This window comes from Schistocerca gregaria, chromosome 3 (assembly GCF_023897955.1).
Source record: "Schistocerca gregaria isolate iqSchGreg1 chromosome 3, iqSchGreg1.2, whole genome shotgun sequence".
Classification (NCBI taxonomy): Eukaryota; Metazoa; Arthropoda; class Insecta; order Orthoptera; family Acrididae; genus Schistocerca; species Schistocerca gregaria.
The window spans coordinates 211,863,944-211,887,003 of NC_064922.1; the positions used below are offsets into that span (position 1 = coordinate 211,863,944).

Here is a 23,060-nt window from a genome sequence, read left to right on the forward strand (position 1 = left end):
GAGTAGTGTAATTAAATTAATTCTCTCGCCCAAAATATTGGACTTAGCCACGTCAGACTTTTATTATGATTACTTACCTGTATGATGATTGCATATTTAAATTGAGAGCTTCATTGGCCATCAGCAAAGGAAGCAATGATTTATTTAATAACTTAAAGTGGTGCATTACTAGCCCAGCGGCTAGCCGGGACAGCGAATTTAATCAAGCGTTCCCTTAGCCGTCCGCACCGCGGCTTCATATATAAGAACGCTGCGCGAGGAAAATAAGGTCCCAGTTCTCTCCAGACGCTGATCAGCGCACCATCTGTGCCGGGAGTCGCGTCGCGTTGGTATCATTGCTATAAGCAGCCTCGGATGCCGTAATAAGTTACTCGGGATACGCGTAACCATGAAATCGTTTTCGAGTGAAGTGTTAATTCTGGGATGACTTTAATGATCTATCTTCAGTTTGCGTATGTCGTATTTTCACGTGCCGCCGCGGGACAGACATTCTACCATTATTTAGCGTGGCGTTTGATGAACATTATCATCAAATTATGGCGAGCATTCACTTAAACATTTAATTTGTACAGTTATAGTTGCATCAGCGCATTAGACTCTGAACTGCTCTGGTAGTTGGATTGTGTGGATTCTTTTTGGTCTGTGACTTTCAGAATGTAGTGAACATTTTTGAAAGAATTGTTTTTGATTATGAATCCCAGACAATCTTCTAATTCCTCAGAGCTATAAACTGCAGCTATAAGTGTATTTCTCAGTTGAAGTGGGCACTAGGAATTCTAATTACAGGCTTCACGTTTTGCTAATCACTTTCTGGTTGCCAATATTGTAGTTAGAGAGCCAGTGTTGAGAACGGCAAACAACAGCATTAAATAAATCATAGGAACATTTTAGTAACAAACATTTCCACACACCCGCCGCCCCACACATGGTGCATGTGCCGGGAAATGCGTCTTTTCTACATTTCATTTATTATTCAACAAATAATTCCACCCGCCGCCACACAACACTTTGTCCGGTATCAGAGATATGTGAGAATAAGATTAACGTACCAAGACCAAAGGAACTTCAGATTGTCAGTTGTAAATAGCATCCAGAATCAAGTTAAGTGTGGTTTATGATTTTTATTATTTTAATAATTGTGTGTAGAAATTAACCAAGTTCTGTTTAAAGTTGGTCACCGTCAATCTGCTACTCTAAGTGTGCAAGTGGCATTTCTATCGTCTGACCTAACGGCAGAAGATAAACACGCCACAATAAGACCACGAGACATATTGCTGACACTCGCCTACTTCGTTAGAGCGACAAGTCAAATAATCTGATGGTGTGTGTACCGAAGGTCTTACAGTACGCACACCGCAAAAACACAAGTTTTTGAATGGCATAAACGATTTCCGAAGGGTAAAAATGACCTTGCGGATGCTCCACGCCCCGGAAGGTCCTTAACTTCGAAGAGTAAAACCACCGTCAACGCAATTGATGCCATGTTGCATCGTTAGCAAAGACTGCATAGGTTATGAATATACCTTATAGATCAGCTGAAGACACTGTACGAAATGTTCTAGGGTACGGAAAATTTGCAGCAAAGTGGGTGAACCGTGTGATCAGTGACGAACAGAAGGCCTTACCATGTGATGGTGTGTCAACAACAGAAGGGAAGGCTTTAGCGAGAAACACGTTTTTCTGGAAAGTCATCACACAATATTGCAGTGCTTTTGTTATTCTGATTACCATGCAGTGTTCCTTTGGACATGCATGCTATATCGTATTTATCTGCCGATACCGGGAAAGCGAATTCCAAGTACAACGTCTAACCTGTACGGAAATATACATAATGAATGTACGACGCCAGGTCGTAGACGCGTAGTAGACGACATATGGCAGTTTTGGTTCTGCCGTGAGTCGTGCGCGGATAGCCAAATGGTAGCCGGCACGGTAGCTCAGCGTGTTCGGTCAGAGGGTTAGCTGCCCTCTGTAATAAACAAAAATGAGTTAATCGATCAACAACGAACTTAAACGGGTGTCTTATGACGTCTGCCCCAAACAGATTCAACGAACAAAAAGCGAACAGAATGAGATTTAAAAAAAATGGTAAGGCGACCGCTCGCGATAAGCGGGAAATCCGCGTTCGAGTCCCACTCCGGCACAAATTTTCATTGTCGTCGTTCCATTCTACAGTTGATGGTTGTCCTCATTCACAATTGCGAGTTCATGTGATGTAGAGTCATCACATATGACAAATCATGGTTTCATCAGATTAGATTAGATTACAAATGCTGATGGTGCTGAGACAGCAACCAGCCACAAATTTATTTTCAGTTTCTTTATTCAAATGGTACCGTTACCGGTTTCGAATCATTACTATTCATCTTCAGACAGTTTTCATGCTTTCATTAGAACATGTGGTGCGTTTTTTTTTTTACAGATTAATTGTCCTAAAATATAAATAATACGTAATCATAAGCACGCCACATAGATGGTTGTGTTACAGATTTGCATTGGATGCGACTTAAGTGAAATGTCGGTTTAGAGTGTTTGTTTTTATAGTTTTCGTCCAACACATGTGGCTGCATTCCCACTGCATTCTCATCGTTGCACATGTAATTTTTTCTCGCTGAACAGTTTCGATTTGTCACACAAAATATCTCTAGCACATATTATATTTAACGAAGATAAGGATGTACATATTAAATTACAGAGATATCAGAGTTGTTATGGCACTATAATTAGATCATTAAAAATACATGAAGAGGCACAACAATGAAATTCTGTTCTACTGTATGGCAGTCGTTGCTTTGTTACGAAAAGGAAAGATTTTATCCTTGTTGAAGTGGCTGAAATGAAATTAGTACAAGCAGTCAAAGCTTGTACTAAGTTGAACAGGAATCGTAATGAGAACATTAGAAATGGATTGAATATTTTTGGGGTAACTGACAAAGTAGAAGAACATATACAAAACTAAAGGGATCATATGGAAGGAATGCAAGGACAAGGTTTCCAAAGATGGCCGTAGAAAAACCCAAAGGAAAGAATGACATAAGACGGCCAGAACAGGTAGATATGCCTAATCTGTGAAACGCAGAAGAAGAAAAGGAAGAAGAAGAAGAAGACGATGTAGTAGACTCCATACAACAATCTACATAAAACAATAAAAGCATTTATTTCAAATCCGATAAACGCAGAATGGATGTGGGTCACTAACACAACGTAACTTGGCATAAGTATGTCGCAAGTAAAGTAAAGAAGGCACTGACCGTACATTGTTAAATGGTACCAATCGAATAACAATGCGAAAACGAAGACTGGTACACCCTCGCCATAAATGAGCATGAAGGGAAACAGACGGAGAAAGCGGAATAGCAAGTTGGACATCTTTAAGACGGCTAATGGTTTACGCAGCAAAATCAGGACTAAAGATCTATAAGAAAACTCTACTAAGGTCTGGTCCTGCGTAATGTCAATCAACGCACTGATAACCTCAATCCAGTCTCTCGTAAATCTGTCTATTGCTGAAAGTGGAGTCAACAGACAGAAAGCTGAAATACTAAATTCTGCATTCAAATAAAGGCTGAAATGACCTGCTACCCTTTAATGGTATCAGTCGGAGAATATTGGGAAGACGGAGGCTGCTACACTCTCACTAAAAAAAATAAACAGCATGCGGGGAAACTGATATAGATTCCCACATGAGGATCCTACTACTGCGCCACTGTTTGACATTCGCACAAACTAACAAATAGCCCATAAGCAAACAGCTGTGTTCACAGTTTGACGAGCATTCAGACATCCTATCGTACACCGATTGTTCCACTAAATCAATTATTCTATTGAAAATGTCTGGGGGCATTTGGAACAGCGGTTAACACGTAGCAATGCACATCTTCACAATTTTGTAGTTTTTCGGGATATAATATTTAATTATTGGAGTCAGCTCGATGTGGCGCACCTGAAGAAACTTGTCGACTCTCTTCCTCGGCGAACCGGCGCGGTTGTCAATTCTTGAAGAGGTTTCCATAAATCATTCGTTGTTTGAAATGGTGTATTCAGAAACAACACTCTCGTTAATGCAAGCCAAAAGAAAATAAACACGCCATCACCTGATATAAGTAAGTCGCAGCGCAACATTTCATTTATCTGAGTCACCTATCAAACACACAAGCTGGGAGTTACGACCACAAAGTCAGCAGGTCAGTATTTAAACATCTATGAATGGTCGTAATTATTGAGCAGCAAGGACCATTTGTATGCAAGACTGTCTGTCGCTGGAGAAGCACAGCGGTTGCTTTACATCACTACAAAAGTGGCGTAATGATCGAGCCCAAATAAAATGCTACGCTCTTTTAAAGTTTCTGTTCAGTCAGAAAAAGGTGTGGAGCGGCTGGGTGAATAAAGAAGGCGTTGCATACTAAGAATTGCTTCGTAAGAACGTAACCGTAACTGCTGACATTTACTGCCAATAACTCAAGGCACCTCGTAGCTGCACGAGGGACTGACGCTTGCAATGCGATAATCCATACCTGTGCATCGTACCTGACGAGCGCAGCTGTTCAGTAGGTTTGTTGCTTCGTAATTCATCTACACCTACATAAATACTCTGCAAATCATACTTTTTTGTGTCTAACAGAGGGTTCATCGAACAACCTTCACATTAATTCTCTATTGTTTCACTCTCGAACAGCGCGCTGAAATAACGAATACCTGTATCTTCCTGAGCGAGCTCTGATTTCCCTTATTTTATTATGATGATCGTTTCTCCCTATGTAGGTCAGCGTCAACAAAATATTTTCGCGTTGGGAGGAGGAAGTTGGTGATTGAAATTTAGTGGGGAGGGTGCGTCGTAACGAGAACCGCCTTTGTTTTAATTATGTCCTACCCAAATCCTGTATCATGTCCATGACACTCTCTTCCCTGTTTCTCGATAATACAAAACGCGCTGCCCTTCTTTGAACTTTCCCGATGTACTCCGTTAATCCTATCTGGTATGGGTCCTACATCGCGCAGCAGTACTGCAAAAGAGGGCGGACAAGCGTAATTCAGCCAGTCTCTTTAGTAGATCTGTTGCATCTTGTAACTCTTCCGCCAATAAATCGCAGAGTTCGGTTCGTCTTCCTCACAACATTTTCTATGTGCTCCTTCCAATCTAAGCTGTTTGTAATTGTAATTCCAAGGTATTTAGTTGATTTTGCGGCCTTTAGATTTGATTGATTTATGGAGCAACCGAAGTTTAGCGGGTTTCTTTTCGCACTCATGTGGATGTCATCACACTTTTCAGTATCTTTTCTAAACCGTTTTACAATTTGTTTTGATCTTCTGAGGACTTTACTCCTAAATCGTTTGTATTGAAAAGGAAACACTTCATCTTATCTCGAATAGCTCTTCAGCATTCCAGTTTTTCTGTTTTCATGTGCCGAACAGTTTTTGAGGGAACTTGTTCAGCTTCTCCATCGCAACTTCATAAATTCTTCAACTCCATGACAGCTGATTCCCTCAGCTAAGGAACAGAGTAACTGCTTCGTTTTTGCCAGGGACTCACAAATAATCATATTAATATTGATTCCTACGTCGCTTATTGGTAGATTAATTTCATGTTTTCATGTTTAAGAGTAATAAGCAAACAAAGTGCGTTTTGTTCCACTACTATTTGGTTATTACTAAGCGATTTTATATTTATTTGTCCACCATGACACCACAAGGGACTAGCATCCAGGAAGAAAAAAAATTGGCAGCTAATGACATTAACAGCTGTACAGGAACTTTACTCATGACTATAATCGGAAAATAAAAATAAATGTCTTGTGACTAGGGCCCCCCGTCGGGTAGACCGTTCGCCGGGTGCAAGTCTTTCGATTTGACGCCACTTTCGCGACTTGCGCTTCGATGGGGATTAAATAATGATGATTAGGACAACACAACACCAAGTCTCTGAGCGAAGAAAATCTCCGACTCAGCCGGGAATCGAACCCGGGCCCTTAGGATTGACATTCTGTCGCGCTGACCCTTTTTTTACATCTCTTTTTGTTCTATATTGTTCTTTGAATTTGTCCGGGGCGGACATCCGATGACACTCATTCAGGTTCTTTGTTGATCCGTTCATTCAGTTTTTTTTTTTAATTACAGAGGGTAGCTACAGAGCGAGCACGCTGAGCTACCGTGCCGGCGCTAATCTTCTCTGTATCGTTTCAATTTTAGTATATGTACTACCGAAGCAAGTACGTCACTCAGCTACCGGGGGCAGACGTCGGAAAATGATAAAACGAGTGCTAACCGCTGGCGTTATTTTTCAAATATGTTACAATAGTGGCTTTTACTTAATGCAGTGGCACAATTGTATAGTGATATAAAGTGACAGTGGATAGAGAGCAATTCAAATGGTGACCACTGTACTACAGACCCACTTCAATGCCGACCGCGGTTGCCACGCGGTTCTAGGGGCAGCAGTCCGGACCCACGCGACTGCTACGGTCGCAGGTTCGCATCCTGCCTCGGGCATGGATGTGTGTGATGTCCTAAGTTTAGTCAGGTTTAAGTAGTTCTATGTTCTAGGGGACTGATGACCTCATATGTTAAGTCCCATAGTGCTCAGAGCCATTTGAACCATTTTGAACCCACTTCAATACAAACACTGTGGGCATTCTAATTTCTACAAGGTTTGTCAAATGAACACGAGACACACGGAAAATGTAAACTGTTCATTACTTCAAAAGTAATTGCCGTAACTGTTGCTGCATTTATGCCACTGCGAGACAAGACGGTGAATGCCTTCACTGAAAAATGTTTGCGGTTGACTGCGGAACCATGATTGTACCGAGGGGTGCTTCATCCGAAGCAAAATCGACGACCAAGAATGTCTCCCTTTAGTGGACCAAAACTAAGTAAATCTCGTGGAAGGGACAAGGACTGTATGGATGATACTTAAGGGCTTTCCAGCGAATCTAGTGCAACATAGTCGAAACAACAGGCTCGTCAGCTTCTAGAGAATGAAAGAGCCCGCTCCTCAATGACTTTCTGAAACACGGTACCACAATTAACGCACAGCGGTACGTGGACACTTTGCAGAAATTGAAGCAGCGCGCCATCAAGTCCAAACGCCCAGGAATGTTGACGGACGGCACCATTGGTTGCAGGATAATGCCCGCCCACATGCTGCCAAGGTTGTCGCGACCAAGGCGCAGAAGTTTCGCTGGGAAGCCCTTACACATTCTCCATACAGTCCCGATCTCTCCACACGCGATTTCCATGCTTATGAAGCCCTGAAGAAAGACGTTCGTAGCCGCCGTTTTGCTTCGGATGAGGAGGTGCACGCCTGGGTAACAGTGATGGTCCCGGAGGCAGCCGCAAACATTTTTCCAAGAAGGCACTGACCAGCTTGTCTCACGGTAGGAAAAATTGTACTGACAGTTTACTTACTTTTTTCCATGTGTTTCGTTTCGATTTGACTGCTCCTTATAATATTACCTACATACCGACACTAACTTACTAATGTTGAGCTTTTTTCCACTAGGGAGTCACGCTAGATGCACTAGATGAAGTAAGGACACTTTAACATGGCAGCCTACCGCAGAGAGTAAACAAATGAGAATTTACAGAATGAAGTCCCCTATTCACACTGCTGGCATCGTCCATGGCTGTTTTTTTTTTTTTTTTTTTTTTTTTTTTTTTAACATGATGGGTGAATTATTGTATCTCCGCTGGCTACCACAGTGACCAGATCTCGACACTATTTAGTCCTTGTGGTCTACTTTGGAGAGAAGTGTGCGTGATCTCTACCGTCCTCCATCATCGCTACATCTACATACATAATCCGCAATCCACCATACGGTGCGTGGAAGAGGGTACCTCGTACCACAATTAGCATCTTCTCTCCCTGTTCCACTCCCAAACAGAACGAGGAAAAAATAACTGCCTATATGCTTCTGTACGAAACCCTAATCTCTCTTATCTTATCTTTGTGCTCTTTCCGCGAAATATATGTTGGCGGCAGTAAAATTGTACTGCAGTCAGCCTCAAATGCTGGTTCTCTAAATTTTCTCAGTAGCGATTCACGAAAAGAACGCCTCCTTTCCTCCAGAGATTCTCGCCCGAGTTCCTGAAGCATTTCCGTAACACTCGCGTGATGATCAAACCCACCAGTAACAAATCTAGCAGCCCGCCTCTGAATAGGTTCTACACTCCTGGAAATTGAAATAAGAACACCGTGAATTCATTGTCCCAGGAAGGGGAAACTTTATTGACACATTCCTGGGGTCAGATACATCACATGATCACACTGACAGAACCACAGGCACATAGACACAGGCAACAGAGCATGCACAATGTCGGCACTAGTACAGTGTATATTCACCTTTCGCAGCAATGCAGGCTGCTATTCTCCTATGGAGACGATCGTAGAGATGCTGGATGTAGTCCTGTGGAACGGCTTGCCATGCCATTTCCACCTGGCGCCTCAGTTGGACCAGCGTTCGTGCTGGACGTGCAGACCGCGTGAGACGACGCTTCATCCAGTCCCAAACATGCTCAATGGGGGACAGATCCGGAGATCTTGCTGGTCAAGGTAGTTGACTTACACCTTCTAGAGCACGTTGGGTGGCACGGGATACATGCTGACGTGCATTGTCCTGTTGGAATAGCAAGTTCCCTTGCCGGTCTAGGAATGGTAGAACGATGGGTTCGATGACGGTTTGGATGTACCGTGCACTATTCAGTGTCCCCTCGACGATCACCAGAGGTGTACGGCCAGTGTAGGAGATCGCTCCCCACACCATGATGCCGGGTGTTGGCCCTGTGTGCCTCGGTCGTATGCAGTCCTGATTGTGGCGCTCACCTGCACGGCGCCAAACACGCATACGACCATCATTGGCACCAAGGCAGAAGCGACTCTCATCGCTGAAGACGACACTTCTCCATTCGTCCCTCCATTCACGCCTGTCGCGACACCACTGGAGGCGGTCTGCACGATGTTGGGGCGTGAGCGGAAGACGGCCTAACGGTGTGCGAGACCGTAGCCCAGCTTCATGGAGACGGTTGCGAATGGTCCTCGCCGATACCCCAGGAGCAACAGTGTACCTAATTTGCTGGGAAGTGTCGGTGCGGTCCCCTACGGCACTGCGTAGGATCCAACGGTCTTGGCGTGCATCCGTGCGTCGCTGCGGTCCGGTCCCAGGTCGACGGGCACGTGTACCTTCCGCCGACCACTGGCGACAACATCGATGTACTGTGGAGACCTCACGCCCCACTTGTTGAGCAATTCGGCGGTACGTCCACCCGGCCTCCCGCATGCCCACTATACGCCCTCGCTCAAAGTCCGTCAACTGCACATACAGTTCACGTCCACGCTGTCGCGGCATGCTACCAGTGTTAAAGACTGCGATGGAGCTCCGTATGCCACGGCAAACTGGCTGACACTGACGGCGGCGGTGCACAAATGCTGCGCAGCTAGCGCCATTTGACGGTCGACACCGCGGTTCCTGGTGTGTCCGCTGTGCCGTGCGTGTGATTATTGCTTGTACAGCCCTCTCGCAGTGTCCGGAGCAAGTATGGTGGGTCTGACACACCGGTGTAAATGTTTTCTTTTTTCCATTTCCAGGAGTGTATGTCCTCCCTCAATCCGACGTGATAGGGATCCCAAACGCTCGTGCAGTACTCAAGAATAGGTCGTATTAGTGTTTTATAAGCGGTCTCCTTTACAGATGAACCACATTTTCCCAAAATTCCAGCAATGAACCGACGACGACTATCCGCCTTCCCTACAACTGCCATTACATGCTTGTCCCTCTTCATATCGCTCTGCAATGTAACGCCCAAATATTTAATCGGCGTGACTGTGTCAACCGCTACACTACTAATGGAGTATTCAAACATTACGGTATTCTTTTTCCTATTCACCTGAATTAATTTACATTTATCTATATTTAGAGTTAGCTGCCATTCTTTACACCAATCACAAATCCTGTCCACGTCATCTTGTCTCCTCCTATAGTCACTCAACGACGACACCTTCCCGCACACTACAGCATCATCAGCAAACAGCCGCACATTTCTGTCCACCCTATCCAAAAGATCATTTATGTAGATAGAAAACAACAGCGGACCTACCACACTTTCCTGGGGCACTCCAGATGATACCCTCACCTCCGATGAACACTCACCATCGAGGACAACGTACTGGTTTCTATTACTTAAGAGCGAGTCGCGAACTCGGGACCTTTGCCTTTCGTGGGCAAGTGCGACAAAGTTCCAGAGTTCGCTCTCGGCCTGGCACACAATCTGCCAGGAAGTTTCATATCAGCGCACACACAGCTGCAGAATGGGAATCTCATTCTGGAAACATCCCCCAGGCTGTGGCTAAGCCATGTCTCCGCAATATGCTTTCCTCCAGGAGTTCTAATTCTGCAAGTTTCGCAAGAGAGCTTCTGTGAAATTTGGAAGTTAGGCGACGAGGTACTGGTGAATCGTGCTTGGGTAGCTCAGATGGTAGAGCACTTGCCCGCGAAAGGAAAAGTCCCGAGTTCGGGCCGGCACACAATTTTAATTTGCCAGGAAGGTACTCTGTCCTTGCCCACTCGTCTCTTTTAGAGTGCCTAAGACTGCTGCATTCTCGGATAGCTACACAACAAATCAAGCAAATCATATTAACGGGTTTTATTACAATGAAATATATTGACAATACTTAACTTTGGTTTACAATGGTGTCGCAAGTGACGGGCGTTAAGCAACTAATGTCCTTCACTATACACAATGTCCATGCAAGTGCATATGGATCACTAATAACGGATGTTGCGGTGCCCTCTTCTAGTCCGGGTCTACTGGTGTCCGTCTTCTACTGCCCAGCCCAGGCTGGCAGGAGCGGCGCTTATATTCTCTTCAGGTAGGGGCCGCTCTTGTAGTAGTGCGGTCCCAGTCACCCTACTATTGGCTGACCTCGTCTCACAGCCTTCTCTGCTCCTTCTCTGCTCCTGCATACTTCATCTTCGTGACGGCGCTTATCGTTACGTCGGAGCAGTTTCTAACGAGAATTCACACCTCAGCGGGGAGAGCAGAGGTGTAGGGGAACAAGCCCCGGCTCTTCCTCGTAATGCTGGCAAACAACCCCCGTCTTTTGTGCTTCTGCGAAAGCAGAACTTACACATGGTCCTAGGGGCCGCCCATCCCCTCTGGTCTCGTGGGACTCGTACTTGCACCTGTTACGGACCAGCATTAATCTCTTTACCTATATCAAAATAAGGAAAAACAAGAGCAATGCGCACTACAAAGCGAAGCAATGCGCAAGGGATTCGGAAATGGCTACTGCGCATGTGCTATGACGTTGTCACTGTCGTAGCACAGGTCCGATCTCTACCGGTATCTTAGGCAATCATTGTCCAAAACGACACGATCCCCACCCCCGCACCTCCCCTTTCCCGTCCTAAAGCTACCACGTTCGAATCCGTACTATCAATATAATGCAGTGTAGTAACTTAACGGCAGTGTCAGGATACAAGGTTCCAAAATGAATGGTGTCACATTTATGCAACCTGTATTGTTTAGCACAGCGTGTATTTACTTTGTACTGCTTTGGAGCTAATCATTCGATAAACTGTAATTTAATAGGATCGTATCCTTACACCGACAATAGCTTACTATCGTTCTGCATAATATATTGCTACGTGTATCTCCCTATAGCAAACGCATCAATAATAATTTTCTATTAATACTTTGCCGCCCGCACGTCTCGTACAAATTTATTAGTTTGGCGCCGGCGCGATAATTCGGATTACTTGGCTTGTCGCTGGCCGTTCTTGACATTATCGGAAGAGTATAAATTGTTACGTTTTACTAATCTCATCGCTAGTTCTCATAATTTCTCGACTCTGTTCCCCTACTTTCGTGAAATTTCGAAGATCTACGTACATAAATAAATACAAAATTCCAGAATGAGATTTTCACTTTGCAGCGGAGTGTGCGCTGATATGAAACTTCCTGGCAGATTAAAACTGTGTGCCCGACCGAGACTCGAACTCGGAACCTTTGCCTTTCGCGGGCAAGTGCTCTACCATCTGACCTACCGAAGCACGACTCACGCCCGGTACTCACAGCTTTACTTCTGCCAGTATCCGTCTCCTACCTTCCAAACTTTACAGAAGCTCTCCTGCGAACCTTGCAGAACTAGCACTCCTGAAAGAAAGGATATAGTGGAGACATGGCTTAGCCACTGCCTGGGGGATGTTTCCAGAATGAGATTTTCACTCTGCAGCGGAGTGTGCGCTGATATGAAACTTCCTGGCAGATTAAAACTGTGTGCCCGACCGAGACTCGAACTCGGGACCTTTGCCTTTCGCGGGCAAGTGCTCTACCATCTGGGCTACCGAAGCACGACTCACGCCCGGTACTCACAGCTTTACTTCTGCCAGTATCTCGTCTCCTACCTTCCAAACTTTACAGAAGCTCTCCTGCGAACCTTGCAGAACTAGCACTCCTGAAAGAAAGGATATAGTGGAGACATGGCTTAGCCACTGCCTGGGGGATGTTTCCAGAATGAGATTTTCACTCTGCAGCGGAGTGTGCGCTGATATGAAACTTCCTGGCAGATTAAAACTGTGTGCCCGACCGAGACTCGAACTCGGGACCTTTGCCTTTCGCGGGCAAGTGCTCTACCATCTGAGCTACCGAAGCACGACTGCAAGGTTCGCAGGAGAGCTTCTGCAAAGTTCGGAAGGTAGGAAACGAGATACTGGCAGAAGTAAAGTTGTGAGTACCGGGCGTGAGTCGTGCTTCGGTAGTTCAGATGGTAGAGCACTTGCCCGCGAAAGGCAAAGGTCCCGAGTTCGAGTCTCGGTCGGGCACACAGTTTTAATCTGCCAGGAAGTTTCAAATACAAAATTTGTTTGTTTCATATCTTTCTCTAATTGCATTGTCTTTGGTACTTAGCATTTCTCTTTCAAATGATATGCAGCAGAACGGTTTCCAAGATGTAACGCAACTCCACAAGACTTCCACATTTTGTTATTTTTCGTTTTTGGAACATACATGGCAGTTTCTTCATATCGTTTATTCGTTTCGGAAATACGTGGGCCAATTAGTTGGTGTTTCTTTATGTGACCGGGAAGCCTGTCAACCGGATTATGATGAGACGTACGCGATGTAGTGGCAACCTCGAAGTTTTGCTCCGCGCATTCTTCTTAAACAATCGTATCGTCTCTTTCGTCTGCCCTGATGAAAGGGCAAAGTACTTATAAAAACAAATTTATTGTTACCTAAACAAAACACCAACAGAATGCAAAAGATGCTAAAGTTCTATCGCCGGGCACTGACCAATACTATGTAGACGACACCACTGTGGTTTCGCCGGCCGTTGACCGCTATTTCGCGCACGATACCACTATAATGTGGCCGGACGGCAGAGTGATAATGTGTCAGTTCTGTACAAATTAGAATTATCTGATATTTCTAACAAAGAGCCAGTTGTTACGAGGAGTACTGGCCTTGTGACCGAGCGGTTCTATGGACTTCAGTCCGGTACCGCGCTGCTGCTACAGTCGCCGGTTCGAATCCTGCCTCGGGCATCGATATGTGTGATGTCCTTAGGTTAGTTAGGTTTAAGAACACTACTGTCCATTAAAATTGCTTTGAAGCTGCATCACAGACAGGAGCGCCTGCGATGGTGTACTCAACGACGAATCTGGGTGCACGAATGGCAAAACGTCATTTTTTCGGATAAATTCCTTTTCTGTTTACAGCATCATAATGGTCGCATCCGTGTTTGGCGTGTATTTCTCATCGCCATACTGGCGTATCACCCGGCGTGATGATACGGGGTGCTATTGGTTACACGTCTCGGTCACCTCTTGTTCGCACTGACGGCGCTTTGAACAATGGACGTTACATTTCAGATGTGTTACAACCTGTGGCTCTACCCTTCATTCAATCCCTGCGAAACCCTATATTTCAGCAGGATAATGCACGACCCCATGTTGCAGGTCCTGTACGGGCCTTTCTGGATACAGAAAATGTTCGAATGCTGCCCTGGCCAGCACATTCTCCAGATCTCTCACCAACTGAAAACGTCTGTTCAATGATGGCCGAGCAACTGGCTCGTCACAATACGCCAGTCACTACTCTTGATGAACTGTGGTATCGTGTTGAAGCTGCATGGCCAGCTGTACCTGTACACAACATCCAAGCTCTGCTTGAGTCAATGCCCAGGCGTGTTAAGGCCGTTATTACGGGCAGAGGTGGTTGTTCTGGGTACTGATTTCTCAAGATATATGCACCCAAATTGCGTGAAAATGTAATCACATGACAGTTCTAGCATATTTGTCCAATGAATACCCGTTTATCATCTGCATTTCGTCTTTGCATTGCAATTTTAATGACCAATAGTGTAGTTCTAAGTCTAGGGGACTGATGACCTCAGATTCCATAGTGCTTAGAGCCATTTGAACCATTTTTACGAGGAGTGCTGAAATGAGAAGCTACGAAGAGACGTAAGAAGCAAACTGCTTGAAATTTGTATATGCCGCTTTGAAACAACGTAGTAAGACACACGCAGCGGAAGCAAGCGACGTCATCTCCACTTATACATTCAAAGCACTCTGCGGGCAAGGTGCTGCTCCTCGTATTTTTCGACATCCCTTGTCCGATACTCATCGAATTGGTCGAGCACGGAAAAGCCATTAACAGTGACGTTTGCTGCGACACTCTCCATAGCATACGCTGTCAAGAGCACACGGGCCCGGGCTGCTCACCTCACGGAGGAAGTGATTCAGCTTCACCATAAAGTGCGTCTGCACATCTTGAAGGTCACACTATGTGTAATGGCAAAGTTCAAAATGGAGGAGCTTGAGCATCCGCTCTATAGTCCAGATACACAGGGTGTTACAAAAAGGTACGGCCATACTTTCAGAAAACATTCCTTACACACAAAGAAAGAAAATATGTTATGTGGACCTGTGTCCGGAAACGCTTACTTCCATATTAGAGCGCATTTTATTATTTCTCTTCAAATCACATTAATCATGGAAGGGAAACACAGAGCAACAGAACGTACCAGCTTGATTTCAAACACTTTGTTACAGGAAATGTTCAAAATGTCCTCAGTTAGCGAGAATACATGCATCCATCCTCCGTCGCATGCAATCCCTGATGCGCTGATGCAGCCCAGGAGAATGGCGTATTGTATCACAGCCGTCCACAATACGATCACGAAGAGTCTCTACATTTGCTACCGGGGTTGCGTACACAAGAGCTTTCAAATGCCCCCATAAATGAAAGTCAAGAGGGTTGAGGTCAGGAGAGCGTGGAGGCCATGGAATTGGTCCGCCTCTACCAATCCATCGGTCACCGAATCTGTTGTTGAGAAGCGTACGAACACTTCGACTGAAATGTACAGGTGCTCCATCGTGCATGAACCACATGTTGTGTCGTACTTGTAAAGGCACATGTTGTAGCAGCACAGGTAGAGTACCCCGTATGAAATCATGATAACTTGCTCCATTGAGAGTAGGTGGAAGAACATGGGGCCCAATCAAAACATTACCAACAATGCCTGCCCAAACGTTCACAGAAAATCTGTGTTGATGACGTGATTGCACAATTGCGTGCGAATTCTCGTCAGCCCACACACGTTGATTGTGAAAATTTACAATTTGATCACGTTGGAATGAAGCCTCATCTGTAAAGAGAACATTTGCACTGAAATGAGGATTAACACATTGTTGGATGAACCACTCGCAGAAGTGTACCTGTGGAGGCCAATCATCTGCTGATAGTGCCTGCACACGCTGTACATGGTACGGAAACAACTGGTTCTCCCGTAGCACTCTCCATACAGTGACGTGATCAACGTTACCTTGTACAGCAGCAACTTCTCTGACGCCGACATTAGGGTTATCGTCAACTGCACGAAGAATTGCCTCGTCCATTGCAGGTCGCCTCGTCGTTCTAGGTCTTCCCCAGTCGCGAGTCGAGACTGGAATGTTCCGTGCTCCCTACGACGCCGATCAATTTCTTCGAACGTCTTCCTGTCGGGACACCTTCGTTCTGGAAATCTGTCTCGATACAAACGTACCGCGCTAGGGCTATTGCCCCGTGCTAATCCATACATCAAATGGGCATCTGCCAACTCCGCATTTGTAAACATTGCACTGACTGCAAAACCATGTTCGTGATGAACACTAACCTGTTGATGCTACGTACTGATGTGCTTGATGCTAGTACGCAGTAGTGTTTCGGACCGCACTACTCAGCACACTATTGATTATGGGGCTCCGCAGCGGACGATCCATATGTTTTCTCATGTCGATCCTGCGACTTCGTCAGTTACGATTGAAGAGGGCACAGGATCGTCGGTGTTGAACGAAGCGTGTCACCTGGTCGGATAACTTACGTTTCATGTTACATCAGATCGATGGTCGTATCTAGATACTCCACCGTCCACGCAAACCTGCTCGATATATGGCCCGCGCCGAGGACGCTGTCGGTGAGGGCAGTATTATGCTATGGGGAGACTGTCATTGGGTTATAATGGGTCCTGTGGCTCTAATAAAAGCGACGATGACAACTGCGGGCAACGCGAAGATATTGCGGATTAATCGCATTCCGTGACAGTGTCTTCGACAATAGTAATGACATCTTCCAGCAGAATAATTGCACATGTCACGTGGCAAGAATCATGGTTTGAGGAGCACATTAGTGAAATCAAGATGACGTTTTCGCCAGAAAATTCGTCTGACCTTAACACGCCCACAAACCACTTGCCTGTAATTTACGGTAACTCCGAAAACCTAGCAAGGACTTGTCCAATCTGTGGCACGCAGAATCGCAGCCGTATTGCGTCAGAAACCTGGACCAACTCGCTATTAAGCAGGAGGTCATAATGTTTTGGATCATCAGTGCTGTATACAGGAGGTGGACAAAAATATGGAAACACCAAAAACACAACACATTGACATGCCTAATATGCTGCAGCAACCCTGCTGGCATTCAAAACAGTTTCCAATTGTCTTGGGATGAGTAAATGCAGGTCCTGTATGGTTTTCACGAGAGTCTTCTACCATGATTCTTGCAAAATAGTGGCAAGTTCACTTAGACAGGATTTGCGATTGGTGTAAAGAATGGCAGCTAACTCTAAATATAGATAAATGTAAATTAATGCAGATGAATAGGAAAAAGAATCCCGTAATGTTTGAATACTCCATTAGTAGCGTAGAGCTGGACACAGTCACGTGGATTAAATATTTGGGCGTAACATTGCAGAGCGATATGAAGAGGGACAAGCATGTAATGGCAGTTGAGGGAAAAGCGGATAGTCGTCTTCGGTTCATTGGTAGAATTATGGGAAGATGTGGTTTATCTGTAAATGAGACCGCTTATGAAACACTAATACGATCTATTCTTGAGTACTGCTCGGGCGTTTGGGATCCCTATCAGATCGGATTGAGGGAGGACATAGAAGCTATTCAGAGGCGGGCTGCTAGATTTGTTACTGGTAGGTTTGATCACCATGCGAGTGTTACGGAAATGCTTCAGGAACTCGGGTGGGAGTCTGTAGAGGAAAGGAGGCGTTCTTTTCGTGAATCGTTCCTGAGGAAATTTAGGGAACCAGCATTTGAGGCTGATTGCAGTACAATTTTACTTCCGCGATCTTATGTTTCGCGGAAAGAGCACAAAGATAAGATAAGAGAGATTAGGGCTCATACAAAGGCATATAGGCAGTCATTTTTCCCTCGTTCTCTTTAAGAGTGGAACAGGGAGAGAAGATGCTAATTGTGGTACGAGGTACCCTCTTCCACGCACCGTATGGTGGATTGCGGATTATGTATGTAGATGTAGCGATGATGGAGGACGGTAGAGATCACGCACACTTCTCTCCAAAGTAGACCACAAGGACTAAATAGTGTCGAGATCTGGTCACTGTGGTAGCCAGCGGAGATACAATAATTGACCCATCGTGTTAAAAAAAAAAAAAAAAAAAAAAAAAGCCATGGACGATGCCAGCAGTGTGAATAGGGGACTTGTCGTTTTGGACCACAATATCGTCACTGAAGAACAACAATCGTACCGCAGTATAGACCCGATCAGGAAAAATTGTCATATGATCCTTGGCACTAATGCGACCTTGCATGGTAAACATGGCGGCCATGGAATACCACTATTTGGTTGCCCAATTCATCCCCAAACCCCAGCCATCTTTCACTTTGGGACGTTAACTCAGTGAGAGTTTGGAAACACTGTGAAAAAAAGATTCATCCGACCAAATGTCTCCATTGCTCGGTATTCCAGGTTCTGTAGCTTTTGCGCCACGTTGTCCTGTTACGGGAATTTTCATCACTGTTCAGTGGGTTTGAAATTTCAGCTCGCACTGATATTCCCTGTATATGGAGTCTCTTCGAGTTGTTTTGGTGCTCACACGATTCGTGAATGCGACAATCAATTCTGCAGTCACTTTTGCAGTTGTCGTCTCCTCATTTTTCATCATTACTCAACACACACTCCCCTCCGCGTTGTGACTTATGGATGAAGTTTTTCCGCTTTCTCTGCGTGCGGTGTAATTCTTCGATCCGGTGTCTCTAAACACCGAACACTCCGGCTGCCTTGGTTAAAGAAACAGCCCCCATACGAGGTCCAACAAGTTGCCCACGTTCGAAACTGCTTAGCTCGGAAAATTGGAAATTTGTGGTAAGGTCTTATGGGACCAAACTGCTCAGGTCATCGGTACCTAAGCTTACGCACTACTTAATCTAACTTAAACTAAGGACAACACACACACACACACACGTGTCCGAGGGAGGACTCGAACCTCTGACGGAGGGAGCCGCGCGGACCGTGAGAAGGCGCTTAGCTCGGACACTGTTCTAATCACAGCTGACACTTTCATAATATTTAAGGCATTGCACAGGTATCGTTCGTGGTGAAGTACAACATTGTAACCTGCAAGCTTGGGTAGCATCTGCATTTATGTTCAATCTTGCTTTTCGGATGGTGTTTATATAATTTCGTCCATCTCCTGTATGTACATATCATTACCATCTGTACGACATTTCATTTTTATTCATTCTTCACAATTACATCCTATTATCTGAAAAACTAAAATAGGCCATAGAAATCACATTTTCGTGGATAACAATCAATTGTTATGGTAATTATTTATTTCTGATAACCAATTTTTCAAATATTACTGCTCCTACTACTACAAAACTACATTAGAACCTTTAACCAGTTACCAAACTAAATACTGCTGCTAGCACTACCGAATCTCTCCTGTTTTCATTTTTTTATTTATTTTGGAGCATTTTATCTCTAGATTGTTGTTTTGGTTACTGGATCCGCCCTCATAGTGCCCCGGTCAACAGCCTTGTCAGCTACATTACTTTGGCTTCCGGTAGAACGTCAGCGGTGTTTCCACTATAAGAAGCAATTCCACAAATCACAGTTACTTCTTAAAGTTCACATTTCCATTATCACTTGCACGAATGCAACGTAAATTTCATTCGATGGTCGCCGATCTCAGTTGTCTCCTCTCAATCTGCAGAGTAAGTCGTGTAGCGGGGATGGCAGCGTGCTGACTTGTGGTTGAATGCCTCGTGAAGTCTTCCTTGGACTTCCTGGATATTGCGGCTGCAGTATTGTCCAAGATGCGCCAGATCGACTCGCTCCGTACTGCTGCTTCGGTATCCAACATCCTTAATGTCTGACGGCCGTTACCCGCCACGTCTTGAAGACTGCAAGGCCCCACTATTTCTGTTCTGGAGTGCGCACATTGCCGGAGGCGCAGCTCTCATTCATCTATCTATTGATATTGTGTAGATATGTGGCAAACAGTTCATGGGTGACCAGATAGATAATGTATAAATCTAAGTCCCTGATACAAGGGAGGTTTCCGTATGTTCTCCTGTCTCAGCCTGAAGTGTCCCATTCATTTTGCCTCATTCCTAATATGCGATCTTTTATTATCTTTTTCGTACTGGCCTCAGTTCTAAGCATCCCTCACACTTCCATTTGATTCACTAACGAGGTTGGCCGGACTAGTTGCTATGTACGCACATGAAAACAAGTTTTGCATCACTCCGCTTCCAAGAACTGAAGATACACGTTGACTGTGGATATTGCATCACAGACACAGTCCCTTTGATTGTTTAGAGATGTCACTAAATCGGCACAAATATGTAAACAACTATGCACGAGCAGCGCCTATTAGACGGAGGGGATCCGACAGCCGATCAGTTCCAGGAAGGAGGTACACGGCTCATGTTGTCTGTAGTTCAACTGTGCCTAGGCAGTCAATACCGCGGTTCGATCGCGCCCGCATTGTTTCTTTGTGCCAGGAAGGTCTCTCAACAAGGGAAGTGTCCTGGCGTCTCGGAGTGAACCAAAGTGATGTTGTATGGACATGGAGGAGATATAGAGAGACAGGAACTGTCGATGAGCTGCCTCGCACAGGCCGCCCAAGGGCTATTACAGCAGTGGATGACCACTACCTATGGAATATGGCTCGGAGGAACCCTGACAGCAACGCCACCCTGTTGAATAATGCTTTTCGTGCAGCCACAGGACGTCGTGTTACGACTCAAACTGTGCGCAATAGGCTCCATGATGTGCAACTTCACTCTCGACGTCCATGGGGAGGTCCATCTTTGCAAACACGACACCATGCAGCGCTGTACAGATGGGCCCAACATCATGCCCGGATTGACCGCTTAAGATTGGCCTCAGGTTCTCTTCACCGATGAGTGTCGCATATGCCTTCAACCAGACAATCGTGTTTGGATGCAACCCGCTCAGGCTGAACGCGTTAGACACAGTGTCCAGCGAGTGCAGCAAGCTGGAGGTTCCCTGCTGTTTGGAGGTGTCATTTGTGGGGCCGACGTATGCCACTGGTGGTCATGGAAGGCGCCGTAACGGCTGTACGATACATGAATACCATCCTCCGACTGATAGTGCAACCATATCGGCAGGATATTGGCGAGGCACTCGTCTTCATAGATGACAATTCGCGCACCCATCGTGCTCATCGTGTGAATGACGTTTTTCAGGATTCGACTAGAGTGGCCAGCATGTTTTCCAGACATGAACCCTACCGAACATACCTGGGATAGATTAAAAGGGGTGTTTATGGATGACGTAACCCACCAACCACTCTGCGGGATCTACATCGAATCGCCGATGAGGGGTGGCACATTCAGGACCAACAGTGCCTTGGTGAACAGGTGGATAGTATGCTACGACGAATATAGGCATGCATCAATGCAAGAGGACGTGCTACTTGGTATTACAGGTACCAGCATGTAAAGCAGTCTGGACCACAACCTCTTAAGATCTCGTTGTATGGTGGTACAACATGCAATGTCTGGTTTCATGAAAAATGAAAAGGAGGGAAACGATGTTAATGTTGATCTCTATTCTAATTTTCTGTACAGGTTTCGGAACTCTCGGAACCAAGGTGACGCAAAACTTTTTCTAATGTGTGTGTGAGTCCGAACGCTTGCACCAAACCCTACGACTGACGGTAATTTAGACTGATTGTATACTGTTTTCAAAAGAAGCCGAAACTGCCTATTTACAATAGTTATAATACACTACTGGCCATTAAAATTGCTACACCACGAAGATGACGTGCTACAGACGCGAAATTTAACCGATAGGAAGAAGATGCTGTCATATGCAAATGATTAGCTTTTCAGAGCATTCACACAAGGTTGGCGCCGGTTCTCATACACAAACAGCAGTTTACCGGCGTTGCCTGTTGAAACGTTGTTGTGATGCCTCGTGTAAGAAGGAGAAATGCGTACCATCACGTTTTCGACATTGATAAAGGTCGGATTGTAGCCTATCGCGATTGCGGTTTATCGTATCGCGACATTGCTGCTCGCGTTGGTCGAAATCCAATGATTGTTAGCAGAATATGGAATCGGTGGGTGCAGGAGGGCAATACGGAACGCAGTGCTGGATCCCAACAGCCTCGTATCACCAGCAGTCGAGATGGCAGGCATCTTATCCTCATGCCTGTAACGGATCGTGCAGCCACGTCTCGATCCCTGAGTCAACAGATGGGGACGTTTGCAAGACAACAACCTTCTGCACGAACAGTCGACGACGTTTGAAGCTTCATGGACTATCAGCTCGAAGAGCTCGGTTATCCTTGACGCTGCATCACAGACAGGAGCGCCTGCGATGGTGTACTCAAGGACGAACCTGGGTACACGATGGTAAAACGTCATTTTTTTTTCGGATGAATCCAGGTTCTGTTTACAACATCATGATGGTCGCATCCGTGTATGCCAACATCGCGGTCAACACACGTTGGAAGTGTGTATTCGTCATCGCCATACTGGCGTATCACCCGGCGTGATGGTATGGGGTGCCATTGGTTACACATCTCGGTCACCTCTTGTTCGCTTTGACGGCACTTTGAACGCTGGACGTTACATTTCACATGTGTTACGACCCGTGGCTCTGCCCATCATTCGATCCCTGCGAAACCCTATATTTCAGCAGGATAATGCACGACCGCATGTTTCAGTCCCGAACGGGCCTTTCTGGATACAGAAAATGTTCGACTGCTGCCCTGGCCAGCACATTCTCCAGATCTCTCACCAACTGAAAAACGTCTGTTCATTGGTGGCCGAGCAACTGGCTCGTCACAATACGGCAGTTACTACTCTTGATGAACTGTGGTATCGTGTTGAGGCTGCATGGACAGCTGTACCTGTACACGCCATCCAAGCTCTGTTTGACTCAATGCCCAGGCGCTTCAAGGCAGTTATTACGGCCTGAGGTGGTTGTTCTGGGTACTGATTTCTCAGCATCTATGCACCCAAATTGCGTGAAAATGTAATCACATGTCAGTTCTAGTGTAATATATTCGTCCAATGAAAACCCGTTTATCATCTGCATTTCTTTTTGGTGTAGCAATTTTAATGGCCAGTAGTGTATTATGCATCTCGTTATACCTTTCCTGCCTGTTTCCTCATTACTGTGTGCAAAGCTACGACGTTCTTCCAGAAATACCTCGAGATATGTGTACGGACACGTGGACAGAAGCGTGGCGCCTGCTACGAGCCGGTCCAGACGGTACGTGGCGGCACTCAGGT

The 23,060-nt window shown here is 45.5% G+C and overlaps 1 protein-coding gene and 1 pseudogene across 4 annotated transcripts in view; both read right to left on the minus strand.

Moving 5' to 3' along the window:
* LOC126356312 (uncharacterized) overlaps positions 1 to 23,060 on the minus strand; it is a 769,127-nt gene that overhangs the window by 499,854 nt on the left and 246,213 nt on the right. The gene's annotated exons all lie outside the window — the stretch shown is intronic.
* LOC126357189 (U6 spliceosomal RNA) lies at positions 6,156 to 6,210 on the minus strand (annotated as a pseudogene).